The 25,538-nt window shown below is 39.2% G+C and overlaps 1 protein-coding gene across 2 annotated transcripts in view; it reads right to left on the reverse strand.

Moving 5' to 3' along the window:
- Window positions 1-25,505, reverse strand: part of LOC106920196 (SPRY domain-containing SOCS box protein 4-like) — a 69,410-nt gene extending 43,905 nt beyond the window's left edge. For both annotated transcript variants that reach the window (XM_014991062.2, XM_014991061.2), the window contains exons 1-2: window positions 25,237-25,505; window positions 15,940-16,084 (exon numbers count right to left, since the gene is read on the reverse strand). The gene's annotated coding sequence lies outside the window, so the exon portion shown is untranslated. The remainder of the gene's footprint in view (window positions 1-15,939; window positions 16,085-25,236) is intronic.
- Between the last annotated feature and the right edge of the window lie 33 nt (window positions 25,506-25,538).

A 25,538-nucleotide genomic window follows, 5' to 3' on the forward strand; every position in this document is an offset into this window, starting at 1 on the left:
GTTACTGAACTACCACATTCTCAGACACAAAGGGAAGGAGGTTAACATCTGGTGAAATACAGCAATTTCATTGTCTTCTTACATTAGACTTATACCACCATGAAATATTTAGTTACAGATGGGGCATCCTATAATGTCCCTGATGGATTGCTCTCTGACATTACCGTATTTTCCTGACTATACGTCAGTTTTTTTTATGGTTGCCTAGTCCTGCGACTTTAGTCCAGAGCAACTTGCATATCAGTTTTCTCTTCATGATGCTCTTTTTTAACTAATGCACTAAATGTAAATGTATACTGTGGACATGAAGTATCCACCTCTCTATCACCTGGGATTTACTGCAGGCGTCTCCGCTCCGCTGCGCACTTCACCAACAATGGTAGGAAAATCTGACAAGGTAGCACAGAACGTCAGAACACTGGGGAAATGTTCCTGACCATCCTGATTTAGAGTATGGAAGTCAGCATTTCACATTTCCAAGCCAAAGCCGCCAGTTCCCATATAGTTTCTTAAAAAGCAACCAACTGATCACAATGTGTAACCGAAACCTTTCATCAAAATGAATGATGCAAAGTCAGGAAAATATAGTAATGTTTTTTTGTTTTTTTTTACAATACTCTCTCTGACAGGTGGAACAATGTTGTCTTGCTTTGAATATTTATAATTAATGACTACTAATAGCAGGAATGATCGAAAAAATAACCATCTGAATGCTGCTTAATTAACATTAAATGTCTTAACAAAAAATGCATTATCACAAAACCTTCACCATATGTGCTAATGTCCCCCTATTTAGAATAAAAACAAAGACAAAATTTATGCAAAGATGCTGAAGATTATGCATTACCTTTTAGCTGATATATCAACTAACCTAAAATTCTTGCTTCTTTAACTGCATCGTTCCTGTTGCTATTTTATAACCATGTGTGTTGCATGAATGTAACATTTGCACCTTAAAACCAATGACATACAGAAAGACTGTAATTTAATTTATGGTTAAACAGATGTTTGGATTGTCAATTCATGTCACCATTTAGATTCTTATTCCAATTTCCTGGAAGAACGGAAGAACAAAAGGCTTCAGACTAACTTCTGTCACCCTGAATAACAGACAAAAGATCGAACAATATGTAAATCTTCAAACCGAAAGACTCCAGCACCCCACTCCCCAGATCCTCGGCTGGACCCTGCTGGAAATTGCCCCATGATTTTCTGCCTGAAGGCACATCCACATTTAAGAGACCCCATGGGGGTCTGGGGAAGCATGTGGGTGTGTATTTGAGTGTGTGGTGGTTAATCTACGGGACAATGGGGGTCCTGTCCTCACCCCACACACGGGGCATTAGGGCCAGGGGCCTCACAGCTGAGCATCTTACAGATAATACAAACAGTGTGTATATGAATGTGTATGTTTACGTGGATTTTTGATGTGTGTGTCTTTGTGCGCGCCCCCTTCCAACACACGTGTCAAGCACAAAGCCACCCAACTATCTATATCACCACACGGAGAGGCGCTCAGAGAGAGTGCAAAGGATGCACTGCTGGAAGTGGAGAGCAGACGTGAAGAAGAAAGGAAATGGGTGAGGCAGAGTTTAAAAAAAACTACTGGCGGTCAAAAGGGTGGGGGTTGAAAATGGTAAATGGTACAATTACCTTGTACAGATGGCTGAACGAGAGACCGACAGGAGCAACGCCAGTTTGGATGGTGAACAATAAAAGCCGGCTGATCAAGGACACACCAGCTTTTTTTTTTTGGTGGCAAAACAATCAGCTGCTTTTTCTCAAGCACCGATCCAAACGTTGGCAATCAAGGTGTCCTGCATAAAAGCCTTGATAATGATGGCAATATGGGATTTTAACAGGGTTTCTGTAAAGATCAAACTCATAAAATGTGTTAATTACCAAACTCTACAGGGGCCAACAATGTCAAATCAAATATGTTCACGTAAATAAAGCTCCCTTTATTTACGTGAACACATGATCTCACAAAAGGTTTATGTGAACTCTCTTCTCCACATTTTGTCAATTTTAAACAAACTTTAATAACATGTTTTGGTAGCGATTTCATGTGAAAAAAACACAGCGCACTGCATAATTTGTGGAAGAAAAGTTGTAATGCTTACATTACCTTGCAATCGCAGTTGCTAGTGTCGCATCCCCAACAGTTTCACATGAATGGAGACTGAAGGAGTTTTGGCAAAATAGTTGCCAAATTCAGTGAGATTAGGTGGAGAGTGTCTGGAAACATCCATTTTCAAGTCTTGCAAACCACAGTTTTTCAACTGCATTTAGATCTGCACTTTGACTAGGCCATTCTAAGACATGTATATGCTTTGACTGAAAGCAGTTTGACCATTTGGCTGGCAGGTGAACATCTGTCCAAGTCTTAAGGCTTTTTCAGCCTCTAACAGTGTTTTCTTGCAGGAGTCCAAATGTATTTAGACGCATAAATCAGCTATGATCAGCTTCACTAACCCTAAGGAGAAGCATGATGCTGCCACCACCAACATAACTGCAGGCTGGGTGTATTCAGACATTTTCCGGTTCACATTGTGAAAGAGTTTAATTTTGATCTAATCTGTCGCCTTATATAACTTGTGCTTTCTTTCTACAACTGCTCTTGCTACTCTTTGTTGTGACAGCTCAGCTTAGGTGTATTCAGTTCAGATAAAAATAAAAGTTTAGAAAGGACTACGTGGGTGATGCCTGATAGTAATTTTAATATGTAATAGTGTTTGTATTTTTTGCAATGTTTAGCATCAAAATAGAAATTAAATACATGCATATTGTTCTCTCAACTTTGTTTGAATTACTGAGGTAAATTCAACACTAAAATCAAGTCATGATTTATTTTATTTTTTTTCCAAACGGGAGATGTCACAGATGCCACAGATGCCATAAAACAAAGCAGTTCAACTGTTGCTGTAAACCTTTACATTAAAGTAGTAGGAGTTTTGATGCAGAAGAAGCTGTCTGAATTCTGCAGGGAAAAAAAAGAATATATTTTGCGAATATTTTTAGGGAGATTCAGGTGATACTGTTGTGAATGACTTCTCATATCCCAAGTGTTTTACGCCAAAGTGCCAGATGTTAAAAGAACAATTAAGTAGAGTCTGAATATTTTGACAGCTTCACTGATGTTGCTAACCCTCTTGTGGCAACACGTCCTCACGTAGCGGGGCTTTTCCCATTTCTCTATACCTGTAAGGGCATTTATTAGAAAGAGAAACATGAGAACTGCAACACTCAGCCATCCACTGAAACATGCAAGCACCCTGCTCCCATCACTTGTACACATTAATACAGACACAGACCGTCTGAGTACAGCAGGTAGGCATCAATTCAGCCCGGCTGTACGATCAATGATGGTAAATGGAGGCAGCAGGAGGGACAGACAGTGATCTGCAGCTCTCATTTCCCCCTTCAGTATCTCTCCCTCTGCTGGAGCATCTTTCCCTTGTCTTGTTTCGCCATAGGAAAGCTCATTTAATGAGACACAATCTGACTTTGTAGAGCAGTCATTGAGTTTTCGCTCTTTCATCCGCTTCAGTTACACCATCACGTTATCAGTTCATTGCACGGTTCTCTGCTTTGTCAGAATGTTTTATTTATGTTTGCATTTTAATCTCCTGACCAGCTTTTGTAGCAGAATTTCACCGTCTGTATGAACTTTTTAAAGCTTATTACTTCAAACCCGGCCAAATTATGTGAGAAGGATAAGTTTACCTAACACGTTCAGAGAATAAAACAGGATATCTCCCCTTCGTGTTGCCGTGACTTAGTCTCTTGTGACAAACGCATCATTGCCACCCTCTCCTCCTCCTTTCCGTGCTCCATATCGCCTCCATCTCCTCCGTCATTCATCAATCTAACACCTCCCCTGCCACTCCCCTCTTTGTACTCTCACATATTCCTCCTTCCTATGGCCTCTTTCCAGTCACTTCTTTAACAGCTGCTGCTCTGCGATGGTCCCAGCTGACCCTTGGTTACAGCGTGCCACGTCCTCCCCTCAGTGTCCCAAAGAGACCCTAAATCATTAACATAAGCACAGACATAGGAGCTCGGATCAGGTTGTGATAGATGGCTGTCTGCGTCCCACAAAGACAAAGAGAAGAGAAAGCACACCAAGTCAACATCTGACTGCAAACAGTTAAATGTCTTATAAAGTGAGCATCATTTATGCAAATTGGCCCAGACAACATATGCACTACATCTAAAACAAAAGGCTTTTTGTTTCTCTTTACACTCCAGAGAAGAGATTTTGTGCTGTTTGATAACACATGTCCATTTCATACACAGCCACAGTAGTAACATCTTGAATCACAAAGGGGGACAGCACAATAAAATGACCGCTTTAGAGCCAGGAAACCTTAAAATCTTAAAAGCAAATTCTCACGTTTTGTCTCATCAAAATAGAAAAATGAATGTTTCATTGGGAATCATATTCAGCCAAAAAATGCTGCAGAGAAAAAAAGAAATAGATAACATATCAAAGTACAAAGTGAAAAATTAGCCACAAAAAAGTTGGAAATGAAGCTCAGGTTTTTGAAGGTAAAAGTGAGAATTTTCTCCAGAGCTCAGGTCAATCCTCTGATCTCAAACACTCCACTCTGTGCTTTACTTGCTTAAGGCAAAACGAAGGTAAAAAGAAACCCTTTCCCTGCTGATGTTGGTGGATTTCTTTTATGTGCATTTCCATCCGTCTTGTTACACTGGAGCAACAAAATGGTTCACTTGCAGCTAATTGGTTAATATTATTTTGAGCTCAGTTCTGGTTTTAATTGATGTCTTGATCTGTACTTTTGTTTTTAAGCTGTTACACTTCTGACGTGATCATGCTGTGAATCACTTCTGACATTACAGCCATATTGCACTGGCAGCAACATTAATGTAACATTACACCACAGAGCTGCTCAGCATAGACTTTTATCCAAAACATCAAACTGCTTAAAGCACTGCTGTATTTTCAAGATAAGGTCCCACCTTCTTTTTATAGCTGGTGGGTGACTTTTATCCTCAACGTAATGCATTTGTACGCGACATCGTGAGAAACTCCTGTGTTTCTCTTCACACCAAGAACTAATAAGTCTGATGAAGGTACATTGGGATCTTGCAAACATTACTTTGGCTGCAGTCTAACCCTAAACACATCTCATCAGACTGGCATGTCTGATATACAGACATATCAGTGAGTCTACGTGTCTGCGGCTCATTTGGTGCTTCAAGCCCGCATTTTTACAGATAACCATTTATGTGTTGACGTGGGCTGCTGGGAAATATCTAGACTAGTTATGAATAAACTAATGCTTATAATCTGAGTCATGTCTCAAAAACAAGAAACCAGGCCAGATCCAGGCAGACAGAGAATCTGATATATATGAAAAATAAGAAACAGAGGTCATCTAGTGAGATGTAGATTCATTACCTCAGCCCACACAAACACAAACCGCTGAATAGAAAAACTAAAGCAGGCTTCAGTTATTCAGCATGTTATTGAGCTACCAAATGCATTACTTTAACATTAGATGGCATCAAGCAAGTTGCGGGGATGATCTGATGTAATTCTTGGATCAATTTGGCCCTGTGATCCTAACCATCATATTTTGACTGATTTAACTGATATATATCCAAAACTGTTGAACAAGAAAGCACTAAAATCTACATGGACATCTACAGTCTATAAGCAAATGTTTAAAATATATCAGTAGACTTATTTATTTATCTATTTATTTTTAGATATGGCAGGTTAAAACTCCAAAGTATTGAACTTACTTTGGAGTAATCTGCTGCAAAGCATCACCTTCTGTCAAACCATTTTAAAAGTTAGATTACACACAATGGATGTTTGTTATGTTGTTAATGTATGTTTGTTACACTTAAAACAAGAAATTATACTAAGTTATTGAAGTAGTAATAAATGGGCTGCTGAGATTCAGCAGCAACACGAGGACCAGTTGGAATAAAAAACAGATTTATTTTATAATTTTAAGTTTCCAAACTCCACTTACAGTGGGAGGGCGTGGGGGACAAACGAATAGGAAACATCGTTTCCCTTTTGGAAAACGTGAACATAAAGCAGGAGTATGTAGAAAATGCACAGGGCCAGAGTTGAAGATCAGAGCACTAATTATGCTAAATGCTAATGAAACTAGCTAAAAAAAACACCTTTCATTTGATCTACATTTTCTCTAATTACACCTTAACCATGTGATTTTCATGAATAAATTAAGCAGCTTTTTAGACTATTTTACCAATATTTTTCACATTTGTCTTTTAAACTGTTTTCTTTAAGATATGCTCATTACCCAAGCCTTGTTATGTGCCTTTTACTATGCCAAACAAGTGTTCAATATGAGATGTACAACTTTATAAAGAAGCCTATCAATGTATTATTTTTTTTAAATATGAAAACCCTTGTAGGAAATTATGAAACATAGCAAGGCTGGGCGATGCTCCAAGGACAGTACAGATTGAGTTATCAGAGAAAACTGACAGATGAGATTCTACCCCATCTTGAAAATCTACTTGGAAAAACCCCCATAAGAAATAAAATGTGAAATATATTAGATATTTTTACCAATTTAATGCAACATTAAGAAATCAGCCTCTAAATCTACATGTCACACACACACAGTACTTATAATAATAATAGTTTACATAGAAATTATGCACAACTCTCACTATATGTGCTTAATCGGCATCAACATGTCTATTAAACATGGGGGACAGATATATGCTAGGGTCAAAGGTGAATGGCCAATCAAATAAAACTAAAATAATCACTAAAAGCTATCAATACTGCAGTCAGCCAGCAAGCCGTGTTTATCTTTGGTAAGAACATTGAAAAAAAAAACATCTGTCTCTCACAACAGCTGAAAGTTTCCATCAAATTCAAAGGTTTCCATTTAGTAAATGTCACACCAGACAAAGAGGCCGTTTACAAAGTGGGATATTACCCCCGTCAGCAGGGTAGACACAAGCTTGTTTGTTGTCATCCTCCGAGACAGCAACTGTGATACCAATCATTGCAACAACATGTTTATGTGAAACTAAGCAAGGCGCAGATTGAACTACACCATGACTAAATACGATTTGTACATAGATTTCAACGCAAGAACTTGCTGCATATGTCTTTGTTGGTAACTGATCTGCAGACAAACAGCAGCTACAGCTCTCTGAAAGATGACAATGGAGGGTAGTAAAATTGACGGCTGGAATCTGTGTGTCACTACCTGAGAACACTTATTGTTATAACAAAGAGAAGTGAGTCAACCCAACTCCAAGCAGTTTGTTGTTATTCTGCTTTTCTGAGTGCCCCAAAGTCCAGAGTTGAACTGAAAATCTTCAGCAAGACTTTATGCTCACAAATATCCTCCATACAATCTGACTGAGCTTTAGCAATTTTGAAAATAATAAAATAATAATAATAATAATAATAATAATAATAATAATAATAAGCAAAAACGTCAGTCTCTGAATGTGCAAAGACAAAACCTAAAAAAAAATAAAATACCAGCTGCAGTTTCAGCACAAGATGGTTCTATGCATTAAATAGGATTGGATACAAATGTGCCATACAACTTTGATTTTTTTTCATTTGTAACTTCAAACACATTTGCACTATATATTATGTTTCATTTATGACTGAAAATAAATTCAAATATTGATTTAAATTTTTACTTTTGAAAGTTTACTTAGAACTTGCGTCCAGTTTGATTAGCATCAAGCAAAGGATTAATTTACCTTGAATCTGGAAGTAAATTGAATTTGATGGCAGACTTTCCACACATTAAAAAAATTGCTAAAACCTTCGTTAAAAAATTGTTTCGATAAGCCTAAGGCTCCCTGAAAACACGTGTGGATTCAGACAAGCAGAGCTTGACAGGAAGTAGAACTCGGCTATGATTGACAGGTGATAAACACCGCTGGTAGAAAGGAGTCCAGGAGGTGAGCGATACTGGCCACTTTTCTGGTACACACAGTTTCCCAACGCACAGCAACTTAGTAGCTTATAGCAGCTCCATTTCCTTCAGACAGACGGGTATGGAGCACCAGGCTGCGATAGTAATCTACTTAACTTTGGGATTAGCAGCTCTCCACAGGAGTCACTTTCTTCCCGTCTGTCAGTCTAACCATCTTTGTCATCACCTCTCCAACACCCTCAGTCACTCTGAGACGCACTTGGAAGGTTTCTACTCTGCTTTTACTTTTACAATTTGATGTAAACCGACTAAGGAATAACATACAAGTATTAGAGAGAACAATTCTGCTCTATAACTTTTATGTTCATTTTTACTGCAATGTAGAAAAGTCAAATATTAGGATATTTATTTCCCAATGCTGTGCCTACGTCAAATTTTATAAAGACTTTATCTGTATTCAGATTAATTTCTAAAAATAGATGTAGAAGTTACAATTTAAATAATGATGTTGTTTTATTAAGTGTAAGTGTTGCAAAATTTATCTAAACGAAAAAAAATACAATCATTTCAATACATGTCGCATCTGTGTCAAAAATATCAAAAAATTTATTCTGCATTCTTTTTAAAACAAGCAGAATAAAACTGCACTACTATTGCACTATTATTTTAAGATAGAAAAAACTGAATCGGCATAATTAGGCTTTAGCTAATAGCAACGTTAGCATAGCTAGAGCAGCTAGCATTACTGAAACTGAAGTTTCCTTTCGCATTCCTTGGGAATTGTAGTTTTCTCTCTTAGTGCTGACATTTCCAAAAGGCTGTAAACGTTTCAAAACTCAGTTGTATTCAGATTAGCCTTTCCATTTTGTCCAGAAAGTATTGCACTTTTGCACTCTCAGGTTGAGAAAAGTGCAGAAATGTCTTTATTTCTTTTACATAGCTTCTTACTTCATTATACAACCTCATTAACATTTAAAATGTTTTAACTTCAAGTCCTACTCTTTAAGTAAGAACTTCCACACCAAAGTGTGTTGCTGTTAATGAGATCTGGTATTCATTGATTGGGAAAAGACTTGATTTTTGAGTGTCAGACCAGCTAATCATTGTTAGCTAGTTAGATAATGATTCCAATTTGATTTAGATCCATACTTTCTTTCTCCGTGCATCTTCAGTAAGTATGGAAAGAGAAATTTTCAATAGACACTGATTAGCACCCGGCGTTGCACTTGTTTGTAATCATATCTCATCCATCTTATATATTTTTTAAGTCAGGGAAGCAGCTTCCGGTTTGCATGCTATATCTCCGGCTATAGACCAAACAAAGGCAGATTTAATGAGATGAAAGCCACTGCCAGTCACAGGAGAATAGGCAGCCTCATGAATCCTGATCAGCTGAGGGGAAAGGTCAGACTGATGAGCACCTCTGTGTGAAAACAAAGACCTTCACTCGTTATACATCACAAAAACCACCTATAAACCATGTGATCTAATGTTGCCATGACGACCCGAGGAATTGCACGGAGGAAAACGTACACAGACACGGATGCAGGCGAGATTTACCAGTGCGGCGGAAGCCTACACAGAGACAGAGTCTTTACCGTTAGCGATTGAATAAGAGGGAGGGATAGTGAGAGCTGAATATAGGAGCAGAACTATGAGCCTCTTATCTGCTTCATCGTTCCCTTATCTCCTCTTCGGGCCCCGTCACTCCATCTCCCTGTTGTTTTTCCTCTTCTTTCTAAGCCGTGACATGACCAAATATTTCCCTAGGGCCACTCTCCTGTATTAAGAAAGATATTACTTCAGGAATTTTCGATTGTGTATTGGGGGCAAGGTTTTCCTTTGAAAAGAAGGTGTTGGAGAAGTATTGGACAATTACTTCACCTCAAGCACATTATATCGCAGCTTTTCAAAGCAGTGCAGCTCAAGAGAGCTTTTAAGTAAATAAGTAAATTTTAACCAGACACTTTCACTGATTAATTGGCCAACACTCAAAGCTGTCATCAAAGGCGCAACCGCTTGCATAATTCAGCTTTTATTGATTTAAAAACCTAGATGATAAGAGATAAAAGAGTGTCATAAGTGGGTCAGAATCCTCAGCACACATATAAATACACACAAACATGTTCATAGACCTCAAATAGACGACATTTCCCTTTAAAAAGTTGCTCAAATGGGCAACCTGAAAGGGATAATTGCCGATCTCTACCCCCAAATCAACATTCTTACCACCTCTGACCCTCCAAACACAACAAAAAGCACACTGTGATCCAGACGCACACAATCTCCTGTTTCACCGCCACCTCCTGTTCCTTTAACTAATTCAGCATGATTGTACAGCTCTGTTACAGATGCAGATAAGCAAACAGAACACCTTGTATCCCCCTGCAACTCAAATGGTGTTGCCATAAATTGCTCTGTTATTTGAAGACAAACACCTGTTGAAACAGAGTGGAGGAAAACAGCTGGTTCATAAGTGGCTGCCTGTCTTCAGACGTCTGTAGCTGCTCCATGCTACCACCTCAGCACCCATCCACTCACAGCTGCTACTCTGAGTCCTCATCACCTTTATTATCTTGGATAGTTCTTTTTTCCGCCTCTCCACCTGTATGTTTTTTCCTATGTTTTTTATTTTGTTTCCCAAAAGATAATTTCACAATAATAACCCCAGACAGGATGACATAAAACTTCTGCTCAGACTCTTCTCTAAGAGCTACAAAATACACCTTGGAAAAATCAAACTGGTGTCTGTTCAGTGGTTTATAAGTGGACAGCACAGAGCGAGTACAGCACAGTCACCAGTTCTGTGCAGAGATGGCAACATAAGGTTAGCAATGAGCTGGTAAGAGAATATAACAGGGTGGTGACCTTGAGTAAAAATGCAGCAGTTTCATAGTATTTACACAAAACATTGAATTAAAAATGTAAAGCATGAGCCCATAGATGCTGTTTAAGGCAGAAATGCAACAATTATTTCAACTGCCTTAAGTTGTATTTTGATAATGACAGGCACTGAAACATGCAATAAATACCCAATAAATTTAATTGCAGCTCTGAATTGCTTGTAGACTTTATACTCATTCTGCTAAACATTTAAAATGAGCATGTTGAGCAAAATTCCTTTAAACGGATCCAATAATAATAAAACAAACAAAAAAAAGAAACAAACAATATACAATAAAGTATAAATAAATAGTGACACAAGTTAAAATAAGACAATATTAGGTGGTTGAATATTATGGCTTTCTGCTTGGTTGGCTGCTAAGCGCAAACACTAAAAGACAACTGCAAAAATGCCCATTATAATCTAATTATTGGGTCAGAAAACCGAACATAACACATAAAGGCAACCCGATGTTGCGTCTTAGCTCACTACTCCCACCTGCCTTTATGTCTTTATTAATAACTGGTAATAGCTTAATTTGATCAATACTTGCTGTTTATGAGAATTGTTTACAATAATGTTTAAGAAAAAAAAATTATATAAATATGTTGATGTGTAATGTTTAAAAATTTCCTACTCTGTATCTAAGTGACACAAGTGGAGGTAAATATGAAAGGATCCAAAATGAAGCTTCAACATTTCTACATCAGGACACTCAGGCACTCTGACTGACACCAGGCAGCACTGGAATTGCTGCTCCATGTCAAGCCTGAGCTAATGAACAGTACGCATAAATAAATAAATATGAACGTGGCTTAAAGAAAGGCTTACCCTTCTCCAGTCTTACAGACACACACCGAAAACAAGACTGCCGGATAAGATTAGCGACGTATCGAGTGCAGCGACCACTTCGTTTTACGTTGCAGTGACTGATTTTATGTGAAGTAATTACAAACTGCTAACCATTTCTGCATCAGTCTCAAACACATTAATCATGGCGAGATCCATTCCACTCCGACTGATGACACACCTCATCAAACTGTGGTCTGTTCTAAGTTGACATGTGTTTGCAAGTCTGCGAGGGTCTGCCTGTGTCCCATAATCATTCCCGTGTGTGCGTCACTGTCTGCGTGGCGGCGGTGTGCAGCATGTGGTGGTGGTCTGGTTTCCGCTCAGAGGGCTGTGAAGTGGCCCGATGAAAGCTCACACATGGTGGCGGTGAGGCGAGCCCGATCGCCTGTCGTGGTAGGGGGGCTGGAACAGCTGCCCAGCAGAACCTCCCGGTCTGTGGCGGATCTTTCACGAAGCAAGCCAAAACTTCAGCCGAGTGGTCAGGAAAAAGAACTGGACTGCTTGGATTATGTTGCCTTTTCATTCCTTTTCATTCTGTCCACTACCACACCAGTCGGCCTCCAAGGGACGGTAACAACATGCCAGACTGTGACGGATGCTTTACAGATGAACACAGGAAACAGAGTAACTCTTACACAGAGGCGGGAGAGGTCAGAGAATGGCTGAGTCACAGACTTTGGCCTTCACACTTTACTGGTTCAGCGTGAAAAGACTTTGATGTCACACATTGAAATCTTACGTGGCAAAGGAGGTCAGACCTGTACTGGAGGCACACAACGACCCGACAAACGGAGCAATTCAAGCCCGTAACACTCAACACAGGAAATCCATAGATTCAGGTTAGTTATACTAGTGTTTCATCACAATGACACAGCTATAAATGTGAAGGTTAGCCTAAGGGATCATTTTAATAAATGCATTAATTTTAATAGATGGTGTCACATTTAATTGTTAAATATGTATTAAAGAAGCCATTTAAATATTAATTTAAACAATGAGTATTAGATGAGAGGGATGCACAGGGGCGCAGTCGTAAGCACCGCTGCTTGGAAAGGAAGGAAGGAAGGAAGGAAGGAAGGAAGGAAGGAAGGAAGGAAGGAAGGAAGGAAGGAAGGAAGGAAGGAAGGAAGGAAGGAAGGAAGGAAGGAACGAACGAACGAACGAACGAACGAACGAACGAACGAACGAACGAACGAACGAACGAACGAACGAACGAACGAACGAACGAACGAACGAACGAACGAACGAACGAACTACCCTAGACTGCAACACTAAAATAAATCCATTATTTTCCAGGCTTTTCACTGAGTTTGTTTTTCTCACTGGTTCCCACTGAGAAAAAGCCCCACTGTCTTCATGAAAACATGTTTGGAGGGTAAATAGGTGAATCAATGTCAACATGAAGGTCTTTACCAATGTCTCAAATATGCTAAAGTAGCCAGAATTCAAACGTCCCCGTTTAGGTTAAACTCAGACAGCATATCTGGGCCAACAGAGTTACATTTTCAGCGTATTTTTCGGAGCTAAATGAAGACAAGGACTGACTGACCTGATGTAGCTATAAAATAGATGTTTATGTATGTCCTGTGTTTGCAGGGTTGTTCCTCGCCTCCACGCAGACATCAGTGAGTGTGCAGTAATATCCTCCACTGTGTGCCCTTTCCATTCATCCTCCTCATATCCTGTTTAAGTGTCTCCCACATGTTCTCACATCTCTCTCATCTAAGTAGTCATCTTCCTCCTTCCTTACCCTTCACGCAGTCTGAAATCACTCAGAGGATACTGTAAGCCTTCCTCAAAATGCAAAGCTCGGTTCGCTTCCTTCTGACCTCCAGTTCACCTTATTTCTCTCTTTACTTCCTCTTGCATCTTTAAGTCCAACAACCTCCTTGTTTTTTTTTGTTTTTTTTTTTCCCAAAAAGCACATTGGTCTGAAGTAGCTTTTATTCCTCCTCCTAGCTTTTCACCGCCACTTCAAACAGCTCCTACTCTCCAGTTCAGCTCTAATTTGGCTTCTCTGTTCTTGCACAGCTCTCTTTATGCATCCCTACCTTTCTAGCAAGCTAGTTCCAACAACAAAACATGACTCCTGGCGACTGTTTCCCCTTGACTCAGTTCTGTCTGTCAAAGAGTCAATGAGTCACACCTTTGCTCCTCCAAGCCTCAACTCTAGAGGACTGAACTGCAGGGAGTAGGAATGACCGGCTGCAAGCTGCAACCTGCAGTACACTTACTGTTTCCTGCTGTGCGAGCGTGAGACCTGACACGTATGCTTCCTTTTTTCCTCGTTAAAACCTACAGATGCATCTCAACAAACTAGACTGTAATCAGAAACAGTACTGTATTTCAGTAAATCAAACAAATAAAAACAGATTCATTATGCACAGTGAGATATTCCATGTTTGTCATCATGGACTACACCAAACGAAACACAAACTTCAGCTCCTTTCTCTGCTGGAAAACAACATCAGCATCGCCGTTAAACTCCCGAGTGGAGGGAGACATGAAGAGCACGAGTTGGTGAATTTCTGCTTTGAGTTTGGACTTGATAAATCACAGTGGAAGCTTCACACTGGATCTCAAAACAACTGGATACTGAGCCCTTTCAGTTTTCTCTGGACTCTGAACATAAATTTAGTCCTTTTAAGCCCAGGACGCTTCTGATGTTGTCTCTAGCTTAACCCCAGTTGTAGCCCATGTTGTGGATATGACTGTGTGGTGGCTCTTAAACCGCTGAGACCACACCTTGTGCTTCCACTCCACTCTCTGCTGAAATGTTTGTTCAGGGCACTCTGTGAAGAGTCAGCTTCTTTAACACTAGCCCAGCCTTCTTGTGGATAACTTTCAAGTTAGCTGTCTTACTACTAACAATGCAGAACATAACATTACTTTCCTGGAATAAAATATTTTCAATTATAAAACACTTCAATCTATAAATCCAAAAGTTGGGCTCTCACTACTTGAGAGCCATATTAATCAAACGGACAGAAATAAAAATTCTAAATATAGCATAATGAATCTGCATGTGTTCAACTTTTCGAATTGAGTGACTGACATAAAACACTTTTCAATGATATGATGATGAGATGCACCCGTATGTTACACCCTTTGTTTAAGGTTCCATTAGTTTCCCTAAACGGGCAACTTTTGATCGTTATCTGGCCTTCCTCCCTCATTTAGAGTGTGAGTTTGCGAGGATGTTGAGACCAATCTCCATAATTAGGGCAGACCAGCCACACATGGGAGTCCCCCGACACTTCCCCTCCAAGGCCTAAATATTCATGAGCCTCTAAACGCCATCAAGAGCCCCGTAATTATGGACAGAAAAGTGGATGGGCAGAGACAAAGACAAAAAGAAGGAGAAAGTGGGAGTCGGGGAAGGAAATGCCCTTAACATTTCCTGGAGGGTAGACAATGCAGCAGAGCCGAGTCTCTGTTTGAGAGATTGAGGACCTAGCGTGGCTAGTCCAATTTTTTTACTTCAACCTCTTTCTTTGTACAAAACACAAAGTCAAAATCAATCATTTCAGTCCATTTTGAGAGAACTTGAACAGGAAATTCAGCCAGTTTATGGATGTGTGGTAATGAATACCTTCCAAGTACAGGAGACAGGAGGAGGAAGGTGTTGGCTTGCATCCAATAAACGTAGGAGGCTGAGTTTGAGAATGGCTTGAGTGATAAAGACCAGCTGAAATAATGAAAAACATTTTCCATCGGTTTTATTCTGAAGGCATTTATGATGCTCCACTGGTTTGTCGTCACACCTCCGGCACCGGTCCTGGTTTTAGACAGACATGTGTTCAAAAGAACAATGATGACCTCCACGTACTTGCAAACATTGCTAATAGTTTCCAGATATTACTTAAGGACGCCTACAAAAGTTGACTAATGATCAGAATGATGATTAGTCATTTTCCAAAATTACATCATGTTCCTCTTTTATACAATAAACTATGATGCCACTCAGAACGGCTGTGGACGGCATGGAGGAACGTTGTTCTGATGACGTGCCGAACAGAGAGCATTGGAAAGGGCAAGAGGTAAAGAGACAGAGACCATTGAGAAATGGTTATGATGTTGTTGTTTTTATGAATACAGCCCTTCTCTAACAACTGAAGGTAAAATAGTAGTTACTTGATTGTGTAAAATTGCACTATGTGCCTTGAAATTACATAATATTCCCCTGACCCTAAAAAAAAACAGCAAAGTTTTCAACTTGCCTTGAATCGTTTGCTCAGGTACTAAACCATTCAAGGCTCTAAGAACAATCAGAAAAATTACCTTCTTTGACTTGTAATCATTTACTGCAGAGCAGGTGTTGACATCCGGGTGTCGACACCCTGCTTCTCATCTATGAAGCGGGGTAGATTTGATCTTCCTGCCCAGGGTTCATCGGCTCTCAAGAAGAAAGAAATCTGCACATCATCTGCATAACAATGGAAAGAAATACCGGAAGATTAGACCCACGTTTGTTGCATCAATCATCAGCATTATCCGCTATGAACACAGTAATCAATGTGAGGGTGAATTGCACTAGGCCCAGTACAGATCCCTGAGGAACTCCACAACTTAAAACAAAGGAGTAAGAAGCTATTTAAAAAAGGAAATTGTATTTTTCTATGACAGCATGTTGGCTGTTCATTCTGGCTGCTATTTGAAGTTTTGGTCTTTCGTACCCAGAAATGTTGAAGATTTTATCAAAAGATCTCAGTTTATACAATCAATGGAAATGCTGAATTGGTCAAAGAGCAATTTGACCGAATATTTACTTGATCTGTTTCTCTCTCTCATATAATCAAGTCAAGACTCGATGTTGTCAAAGGAAATCACATACTTTGATGTTTAGAAACAGTAACCCTGTCCACATTAACTGCAAAAATCAGACAGCGACAGTAATTTCAAACATCAAATCCAAAGTCATTTTGTGTTTGTTTTAAAATATGAGTGAAATCCTGTTTTTCCTCTCTCATACACACAGTATGACAACCCATCAGCATCTACCTTAAATAAGTAATGGCTGCTCATGGCAACTGTTTGTCAGCAGGAAAAAAAAAAAACAAAAAAAATTTATCTTTGAAAACCCAAATCTCTGATCGGTTCATGCATAACGTTTAGATTTTAAGATATATATGTACCCACTTTTATTTATTCATTTTACTAGAGCTGTGCTGATTTACCTTATTTGCTTGATATCAGTTCTTGTCTGGGCTGTAATTTTTTTTTCAACCACTGGTTTATTATACATTACATGCATATAAAACTAGTTTATTCCAGACACAGCGAATAAAACTCTGTTCATATACAAATTAATACAGTTCTGTATCCTATGTTTTGCTGTATTTCAGCGAAAACGAAAGGTTTTGATTTGTCTCACTGGCAGAAACCACGATGTTCTAAAAAGAGAGTTGAAAGAGGAGCACTGCTGTAATAGATCCAGCTAAAGGAGAAAAAATGTGTTAATTTATGCTTCATCACAGAGCAAAAATGCTGCAACAACACTTAAACCCAAAAATAGTAAAACCAAATCGTTTTTTTTGGCCTTTTTTAGCCTCCCGCAATCACTCCAACTAAATGAATGTGGCGCAACCATAAAGCTCGACAAAACACAGTGACTGTCCTTGTGACTGACTAATGAGTTGTAGACGGTCACATGTTTTGAACTAAACATTTAATCAAAGATTTTGTGTCAAGGATTGTTTTTTTGTAACATCTACAGCAGTGTACGCAAAGCATATTCAAGCTAACACACAAAGGGATGCAGAAGTTGTTTAAATAGACTGGAGGAGGTGTAGTTGCAGCAGCCATAACGACACACACGTGGCCTCTTCGCATCTAAATTGAGAGGAAATAATTCTGAGAAGTCTTTGAAAGAAACGTAAAAGTATTGAATGGGTGTGTTCATCACTTCAACGTTTGAGTGTTTTGAGGATGTAGTGTGTGGTATTAGGTGCAAATAATAGAAAAGCTGAAATTGTGATTTTTGTTACTTGTTTTTTTTTTTTTTTTCTTTACAGTTAAAATAAACCAAGTCATTTAGACATAGGATTCATTGTTGCTAGATGTTTTGGGGGAAATAGATGAGCAATAAAATATTTGCTGACAAATGAAGAACTAAGGAGAAAGCCTAACCAGTCACATTACATACTTGCAGTGTAAAAGTCACCTGCTAAGAAAGTGGCACATGGTTGGATTCCTGGTTTTATTCAATGATTAAATGTCCTCAACAGGGCAGAGGAGAAACTAGAGACAGATTAACCAAATAAAAAAAAAAACATTGTTCCTACTTTTCCCTGTTTGAAAAACCAGACACTACTCTAGCATTTTTTGACATCTGTCACATCTAAGGTAACAAAACGCTATTACTTTACCGTCCAGATCAAATCTTGCATAGTAGCACATTTCAGCTGATTGTTCTGAAAAACAATATTTAGATACCTTAGTCTGAATACTTTAGTTTATCACCAGTGATATCATGGCCTAACATGAACTTGGCTAAACCTAAATACTTCAGACAGCATATTTGTACCAAAAAATCAGTTCAGCAAAAACTAAAAACTAAGACAATTTAAAAGAAACAATGTGAGAATACCCCACAACATTAATGTACACTAGAAATAAAAACATAAAAGGCCTGAATTAAAGGCCTTTTTCCGTTTTACAGCTCAGATTATTGATAAATCTTGTTTTTGTATTGACATGAATGTGTTACCCATTGAAATCTTCATCTATGCATATTACTTAGAGCAACCAAATAATCTTCTGGGGCTTGAAATCGGACGATTTTCAGTTTGACTGATTCTGACTGGCTTGCAGTTGGTTAAAAAGTCGATAATAAGTAATTAGGAAAACTAGATTTTTTTTTTTCTCATTAGCAAATTATTGCACATCTTGCTTTGATTTGAATTTTATTAAAAACTAGTACTAGCAGCTTTAAGCCATACAAAACCAAAGTTAAGAAATCATTCACAAAACCCTTACTGGTGCATTTCTAGTATGTACCCACAGACTAGTCAAACCCTCAGTTTCTATGCATATCAGATCTAATCCCTTGTTGTTAAATTATACATTTAAAAGTTAACAGTGGTCAAAATTAAATTTGTAAAGATGTCAGTCGTGGTAAAATGCTGTAACTCTGTCCAAACTTACTCGGGAACAAAGCCTTTGATAACGTCATTAGTGCCTAACAATAACTACTGCACTTCACTGCATTATCTCAGCTCGTCAACATTTACACTCGTGGTCCCCCGGATGGATTTGTCACGTCACTTAACCTTTTGGCCCTTTTTACGGATAGTTTCTATCTTCAGATTGGCTTTCAACAAGAATCAGTTCATCCCAGTGCCTCTAAAGCCTGAGGACAAATCTGATCCCGCATCCAGTCATAAGTACAGTTTATAAAGTGCGGTGGCCAGGCTTTATGGGGCTGTCTGGTTTATTTTTGGGTATCAGAGCCTGCAAGGATTCCTGTTACAAACCCCCTCTGGGAGACATGTGAGAGCCTGATTGTAGAGATTGCAGTGGGCAGGAAGTGTTTCCATTTTATCCTTTAGGACAACAAAATCTCACTTAACAATCAAGAAGACTCGAGTAAGTGTATTTTCCTCTCAATCGTCAGACTTTAAGTAGATACGTCCCACCAGCAAATTCCGAGCTGAGTCAGATGATTTTTTTTTTATCTTCCTGGAAAACTTATCTGATAGTGTTAGGACAGCCATGAAATCACATGCAGATTGTAGTAAGAGGCAAGCTGGAGAGAAAACACACACGTCCACACACACATCAGGTCTGCATCACCCTAAAATGACACAGCCAACAGTATGGTATCTCAAGCACTGCCGTCATTTATATGTAAATCAGGACGCCCCCTCTCTGCACCCTCAGCGAGTCTCCAGACACAGAAAGAGAGCGCAAACTTTCGATCATATCAGACAACAGGTGATTGGGAGCGACAGGGAATCAAATGATGCGTGACGAGATGGAACAAGATGAGGTGAAATGAGCTCGTATCACGGCGCTTTACAAGGAGGGGAAACTATCTGGAACCGAGGCCTGTTTGTTCCAACACTAATGATTTCGTGTCCCCTGTTGTCACCCCCAAGGGCTCCAGCGATGCTGCCGGGTTGTCGGGCTGTTCTCTCCGCGATCGGAGCTTTGATTAACGACTCGCTGCAACAATCGCTCCCCCCCCCAAAAAAAAAAATTTGACACATTTCACGCCGGATGACAGTCAGATGACAAGGGGCCGTCAAGCTTCGCCGGGATAAGTGATGAGCAAGCGAAAATCTGACGGTGCGCGTCAGGAATGCTCATTATGTTTCCATCTCTCATTTAGACAGGGATCTTACTGTAAAATGCACTCTTACTTGAGGTTTACTGTCTGGTGCAGTGATGCCTGTAGGTCACCAGTCCATTAGCAGACAAAAACCCACAAACATTTTCTGGTTTTATATATATATATATAAATATATATATATATATATATATATATATATATATATATATATGCCACCACATTTACATAGCAAGAGCCTGCCAAGGACAGGAGCGGCACAGCAGCCACCAGTTTTCTCTCCGAATGGGACAGTTAATGTCATTCAGAGAGCAGAAGTGAATGAGAGAGCAGTCTTTCTTGAGTGACATCTGTGTGTTGAAGGGAGCGTCCCTGAAGTGTGCCCAAGTGAGAATTTTTTTTGAAAGCTCAGCAGTCCATCAGAGGCTCAACAAAAAGGGCTCCTGAATGTAAATCTTTATGCCACGCCATCTGCCAGAGCGAATGCATACATTACCAGAACCCTTCCAAAAAAAAAAAGAAAAGAAAAACACACACACACAGAGTGACACAAACATACAAAGCCTTGTGAAGCTTTTTCACGTTTTGTCACAACCACGAGCCTGAGACCGTAGTTTATTTTTAGCAAGACTTTATGTGATGGAGACCAACAAAGTTCTTCTTTTTTCCTGTCGCTCTTTTACGAAGGTCAAGATTATGTCGGGCACGAGTGGTAGTTGTTCTGTTCCGAGTTGTGGATCTCTGCAGCTCCTCCAGAGTTGCTTCTCTGATTAATCCTCTCCTTTTCCCAGCCCAACAGTTCAGGTAGTTTCCAGTTGTGTCATGGTTTTCCCATATTTTAGATGAAATCCCCATGAAATCTTCAAAGTTATAGACACAGTTTAACAAGCTAACCCTGCTTTAAACTTTTCCAGGACTGAGCTCGACTTGTCTGCTGTATTTCTTGGTGTCCATTGTTCTCTATGTTTTCCCAATATTCTCTGAGATCTTGACAGAACAGCTGAATTCATCCAGAGGATCATTTACAATCCAGATGGATGGACAAAACAAAGCAACTGAACTGGATTTTATTTAGGGATATAAAATTAAACGGAGACAGAGTGAATAGAAATATTCAATTTTGGATTTTTTTTCTTGTAAAAGTATTGAAAACTTCCACTTAACAGTCCTTATGTTTAGTCTGTGCTATAAATCCTAATAATACACACTGGCTTAGTCTTAAACCATTACAAAATGTGAAAAGCTCAAAGGAGGTGAAGGGACATTAATCATACATACCGGATCATGAAATATACAAAAGACCTCCAATAGATTAGCGATCGGACAAGGTTTTACCCACACCCACACGCTGACTGCCAGAGGCACTCTGTCCCCCAAATAGTCAGATGCAGCAATGTTGCATTTATTCATGCCTGCACAACATGGAATATCAACTTCACCGTTTCATCCTTTAGCCTGTTGTCTGGGATGCTCTATTCTGGTTCAATCTAATCATGGCTGATGGAAAGCAGCTCCTGCTCCCGGCCTTATTACCAAGTCACCTTGGCCATCCTTGGATATAAAGACTCCCAAAGGAGGATGTAGAGGAGCAATAGTTCCGCCGTCTGAAAAAAAAATAGACCTAAAATTGTAACCAAAGTTCTGGCTGCTGATTAATTCAGACCGAGTTTTGCCTGTTGGTTTTGAGGATGACCTGCAACACCCACCAAGTCCTTCATTCCTAATGATACAAAACTAACACTAAGTCATCAGGGGCGCCTTCAGAAAAACCTTTAATTATCTCAAAGAGGGGATTTTTAAGACGTGATGAATTACCGGAGATCTTTGCATGTTTATTTTAATATAGGCTGTGATGTGTTTAATAAAACTACTCCATCTAAGAACTGAATCATTACTTTCCTACTTGCACTCACTGAATATCTTCTTAGAAAATAGGAGATGATTTAAGGGGAGGGAATGAAACTAAAATGGTAAATAAGAAAAATGAATCTCAGTGGGAGTAGAAAAAGCATTTTTAATGTTTACCAATTAAATCAAAGCCTTTTTCCAGAGACACTTTGAGAAAATTTAGACCTTGCCCTTTCATCTGAAAGAACTAAGTATTTTATTTGGTGACCAGTTTTTTCATATGACTATTTTTTGTGACGTATTTCAAATTTAAGGGTTGATTTTTCAGTGGGATATTACACAACTGAGATTAAAAAAAGAAAAAGAAAAAGAAAAAGACTCTTTACCACAGCTGACGACAACTCCAGAGGGCGCTGGAGCATAATGACAATGAAGGAGAAAAATGTTCATCAGAAAACTATGTTCATGTTTACATACAACGCCAGCTGTGTCCAGAAATGAAAAGAATCAATCCCTGGAGTGTTTTTTAAGGTGTTCCGATTTGAAAGCAGCTGGAATCAGCGGCTGTGCGTTGCGCCGAGCTTTTGAGGTTCTGATATGAAGTCTAACCTCAACTGCTTCGAATAAATTGTGATCGGTAGCCTGAGGTGATTAAAAGGAGCTTATATGTAGATTTTTGTGGTACAGCTCATAAAAGCATAAACCCGGCAGCGGCAGGGGAATTCATTTTAAATCTACATTGTGACATTAGAATGAGGAGATGATGAGGTGCACAAAGACTGAGGTGACAGAAATGTTTAGGGTGGATTCCAAAGAGAGCATCATGGAGGCGGCAGACAGAAAAAGGAGAATGTGTGGATGTAAGAGGGGAAGCAAACAGGGAGACAAGATGCTGGTGACAAGGCTGACCTCCCGGAGACAGATAAATGACCTCCTGTCACCATCACAATGTCCCCACCTCCTCCTTCTCCCTCTTTGCCTTGACACACCAGCCTCCTCCCTCATTTCAACAGGACATCCATCATGCAAATTCGCTCACTTTGCCTAGAACACATGGAGCGCAACTCAGACGTTTCACCACAGACACAGACGTCATTTAATGGGGCAATTTCACCATTCATTTTGCAGGGTGGACCGATGACACAATTTCTTTGAATTTTATAAAAGGAGAAATTGGGCGACGTTTGAATTTAATGTAAATGTTGTCAAACTCACCCTGGTTCAAAATTATGCACACCTAATTTTGTACTAAGCTAAAAAAAAAAAGAAGAAAAATCTGATATTAATTATTTCTTTGTCATGACAATGCTTCTTGTAAATAACTCTCATGCTCTTGGAAAGCCTATTTATTTCCTTACAAATGGTGACACATTTGTAAGGTGTGAAGAATGTAGGTTGGACTAAGGGTGGGCATTTATCGTATTGTTTATCATTTATTGTGATAAATTCCTTAACGTGATAAGAATTTAGATTTATTGTTAGCATGATAAATTCCCATTATTGATATTCCTCAAAACTGTTACTATTTTTACTATTTTCCCCACAGTTTGCTCAATGACCGCATCAACAAATATCCAGAAATTTCAAAATATGATTAAATGCAGTTGCTGTGTGTAGTTTAATGATACAAATCACACTTTTAAAGTAACTGGTGTCCTAAAGAAAAGTACTACAAACTGTGTTTTTCAACACTGATATTTGTTTGTGGGGATAAGACTGCTGTGGCATGCAGCCACAGCAATGCAGCTACTTAAAAATACAGTAAGAAATAACTCTATTGCCACTTTTATCTTTAGAATAATAGTACCACAAGATATTGTGATAAAACTTTAACTCTCTATCGCCCACCCCTGCAGGTTGGACCAATGATATCCTTGCTAAATCCTCTTTGCCAATGTAATACAGCCAGCTCTCTTTTTGACTGTAATCTGGTATCGTTTACTGAACTGGATAATTGAAGTTTGAAGGAGTAAGACATACTGACAACAATTTATTCTTTTAAACAGGGACATCAGTCACCATAAACGACCACGTCAGCACAATCCTTCTCATGCCAGCTTGGTCACACACCAATGTGGGGACTGGAGCTATGAAATATTTAGATGTATAGTTCAGATTCAATCTTCGCTTCAAACAATCACAAAAAACAATGTGACAGTCAAAAAAAAGACAATTTGTTAAATCATTTTGGACGTTTGACAGTGCTTCCTAAAGTCTTGTTTTGAAAAGTCACCAAAGAGAGAGAAGTGAAAGAGCCTTGAAATGTCCCACAGGCAGGTATGAACTGACATATTTTAGAAGCATCCTTTCTTGAAGAAAAAGTCCACGACTAATCAACCAAAATTGCAAAAGAACAAAATGCCCAATGGGGGAGAAATAAATAACCAGCATCCGGCAGCAGGGCCGCTGCAGATGTTGAACATCTGTTCAACCACCCGAAAAATGGAGCTTGGCAGAATCTAAGAGCAACTAATGTAGAATGCAATAGTTTTTTTTTTTTGTTGTTGTCAGTGAATGGCAGATGGTAAAGAGGCTTGTTTTTATGTTTTTTTTTACCATCAAACAAACAAATATTTGTTTTTTCAGATTGTTGAAGAGCACTTATATTTTCAAGGCCATTCGCTGTTTTGTAAATGTAAGCAATTAATTGCTTTTAATTAAATAAATGTGATTTCCGATAATGAGCTAAAATAATCCTGATTGCATTTTTTTTTCCGTACTATCAAGAAGTGCTTGAACTATGTTTAAAATCCATGTCCATGTCAGTCCACTCTAGTACTGTACAGTTTATCTCTAAATGTAAGTAGGGTGCATATAAATATGTTTGACCCTGTATATACAACTTTAACCCTCCATGGAAAATACAAGATGATAATGAGTTTTTGCACATGTCTTACACATCTCTCACACTCTCTCTCTCTCTGTCAACTATTATGATCCTTCTTTTTCTCCTTCACAGCATCGCTCTTGCCTCCACCCATCTCTTCACACCACATTTCCTCCCTGCTCTCACCATCTGCGCTCCATCTTCCATGTCACCTTACCCATCACAGCCTTGTAAATGTCAAGGTGTAACCATTACAAAGAACTCGTCATTCATGAAGAATAGCGAGGAAGTAATAATAGGCAACCAGCCAGCCACCCTATTGCTTTATGGTGCAGATGAAATTATTATCGCAAGCACAGGAATCGTAAACAGAGAGCAATCACCTGAATTCCTCTTCAGGTGAGGATGTGGTGTTTGTGTTATGCGCTGTGAAAACTTTAGTGGGCGTTTAAACAAACCAAAAGACTCCACACAAGGCTTGTGTAAGTGAGGGAAAGTTATTCTGTCAGATTGAAATGTTAGCATAAAAACTGCAGTGAAGACACTTTTTGGAGAAAATCTATCACAACAACCCTGAAGGCTGTTCATCCGGTGTAAACACAGAAGCACTCACCGAGCCGCGACTCTACTTGACACCAAATGCTACTTTTCCCAGCGGGTTTTTCTTCGAAATTAGAAGAAACGTCTCCTCTCTTTTCCTCCGCTGTTGACAGCAACGTTATTCCAGTGGTGCTACAGATGTTTTAACAACACAGCCACGGTGTCTTTGTTGCGGTTAAAAGCAGCTCGAAATACCCATGCAACCATGGGAGCCGACGCTATGCTGTGTATCCGCTGGCTCCTCAGAGCGAGTCCTGATTGGCTGCTCCCATCGTAACGCAGTCTTACACTCTGAAGCGATTGGCCCAGAATTTA

This window comes from Poecilia mexicana, unplaced genomic scaffold (genome assembly GCF_051168715.1).
Source record: "Poecilia mexicana isolate PSO_F unplaced genomic scaffold, ASM5116871v1 scaffold_17, whole genome shotgun sequence".
Taxonomy (NCBI): domain Eukaryota; kingdom Metazoa; phylum Chordata; class Actinopteri; order Cyprinodontiformes; family Poeciliidae; genus Poecilia; species Poecilia mexicana.